The sequence below is a fragment of the Gorilla gorilla genome, chromosome 7, assembly GCF_029281585.2.
Source record: "Gorilla gorilla gorilla isolate KB3781 chromosome 7, NHGRI_mGorGor1-v2.1_pri, whole genome shotgun sequence".
Lineage (NCBI taxonomy): Eukaryota > Metazoa > Chordata > Mammalia > Primates > Hominidae > Gorilla > Gorilla gorilla.
This window is the reverse complement of record NC_073231.2, coordinates 85121194-85123474: the sequence shown is the minus strand read 5'-3', so window position 1 is coordinate 85123474 and position 2281 is coordinate 85121194. Positions and strand designations below refer to the sequence as shown.

At 37.8% G+C, this 2281-nt stretch overlaps 1 non-coding gene across 1 annotated transcript; it reads right to left on the bottom strand.

Moving 5' to 3' along the window:
* Positions 1-1922: 1922 nt before the first annotated feature.
* LOC115935633 (U6 spliceosomal RNA) lies at positions 1923-2029 on the bottom strand. The gene has a single exon (XR_004071260.2). It is a non-coding gene; the product is annotated as a U6 spliceosomal RNA (small nuclear RNA).
* Between the last annotated feature and the right edge of the window lie 252 nt (positions 2030-2281).

Here is a 2281-nt window from a genome sequence, read left to right as displayed (position 1 = left end):
GTGCTATCCACTGGCTGCCTAGCACCAAAACTATAATCAGCTTGGGTCTTTCACCACATACTATGAAGCTATGTTTTCTTTAGATGCCTCTAGAGTAAAAGCTTCAGTCTTTAGTTTGGTCCTGTTCTGATTGACAATCCCTATCTTTCCCCAGTAAAAATCCATGAGTTTTCTCCTCATTTGATTAATACCAGTGAGCAACTCCACCAGAGGACAGAAAGCCAATAGGCTGTTTCCAATAACTGACTCAGCATGCTCTATTTTGGATGTGATAAGACTGACTTCTAGAGCCATAAGCTGTTGAACCACATCTGTGGTTTATAGATACTAAATAACAGGTTATTACACATGACTGTAAATATTCCATTTGACAGCCTCAAGAGGTACAGACCATGATGATTAATTATTCTTATGGCTTGTGGCTGGTTGATTTTTTGAAGGCATAGGTCCCAATGGGTTGGCATTTTAATTATACGCACATGTATATGTGTGTGTATGATATATGTATGTATGTGTGTATGAACACACACACATATACACAAAATTCAGCCTTTAGAAAACTTGTCAGCTCTTGTATAAGAATGGCAATGGGTTCATTTACCCTTTGGTCAGAATGATGAGCATCACGCCAGGACTGCCCACTCAGCGCTGCTTTTGTGACATAGATTTTGATACTGAAACAGAACAAGTTAAAGGCTTTTTCCAAATGGACATGGCTCTCACAGAACCAGATCCAGGCTCCTAAAACAGACTAATCCTTGCCTTTTTGGTGCAGTTGGAGAAGAAATTGAATTTGAAAAATGTCTGTTATGCAATGTTGAAGACATGGAGAAATAGGCCAAAGATTTCTTCTTCCTTCAAGATGAATTCTGTTCTCAATGGAGTATAGTGTTCAGCAAAAGGACCTCCACCAAGTCTAGAAACTAATTTATTTCTGTCAAGAAACTAGTTTATTTCTGTTTCTGTAGCGTTTACATTATTTCTACTGCTTACACTTTAGAATGTTTATTTTATGGGGACTAAGGGATTAAAAGAGTGTGAACTAAAAAAAAATTTTTTTAAAAAGAATTGTTCCTAGAGAAAAGGGATTGAGACTGTGATGAGAAGGTGGTGGGATTCACTCTCTCATCACTGTCAGCCTTGCAGGGGCTGCTGCTGTGAATGAAATCTTGCTTTACCTCCTGATTTGAATTAGTGATGGTTTGACTCAGTTTATAGGTCCACATGCCTTCATCCACAATTACAAAATCCCAAAAGCTCTGTGAGCAACAGTGGTTTTACAAATGTATGAAAAAAATATATTTGGTGTCAAAATCTGACATCAGTTGAGGTGAGATGATCTACAGTTTCAATTATCTCACTTAGTGTGAATTATTTCCTCCAGAAATATTAGTGCTTGATGGTTACAGAGTGCTCCATCTCCACAGTTTGGTCTGTTCTGGTCTATGTAATGTCTAACATATGAAAAGAATCTGAATATATTACAAAATAGCATCCTTTGCTTGTAAGTAGCTAAAACACTAATTGGGGAAATTTCTAAAAAATGTGATGCTTTCACAATAGTCATTTAATTTGGAGGAGAAAAATCAGTTGTTACAGAATTAAAAATTTGTTGTTGGAAGATTATTTTGGAGGCTGCAAGTAACTAAATTTAACCTTTACACTACTTTCCCAAAATGGTGACATTGTGACTGCAGTTACAAAGAAAGCCCCATATTAAAACATATCATCCCCAAAGATTTCAAAATAAAAAATGGGAGCCTGTACTTGTATCCATCCTGTCAAAATGTGAGTGCTGTTCGCCTCAACATTGAATGACATTTGGATGATCTTTTAACCTTTATTTTTCTTTAACCCAGTGGCTCCTAAACTTTACTGCACATCAGAATCACTTGAGCATCTTTATTTTTTTAGTTTTAAAAAATTTTATGGAATGCTTCATGAATTTACATGTCATCCTTGAGCAGTGGTCATGCTAATCTTCTCTGTATTGTTCCAGTTTTAGTTTATGTTCTGCCGAAGCGAGCACATCTTTAAAAAATACTCAATACTCTGCCTCGGCCTCCCAAAGTGCTGGGATTACAGGCGTAAGCCTTCAAGACCAACCTGGCCAACATGGCGAAATCTGTCTCTACTAAAAATACAAAATTAGCTGGGTGTGGTGGCATGCACCTGTAATCCCAGCTACTCAGGAGGCTGATTCAGGAGAATCGCTTGAACCCAGGAGGTGGAGTATGCAGTGAGCCAAGATCAAGATTGCACCACTGTACTCCAGCCTAGG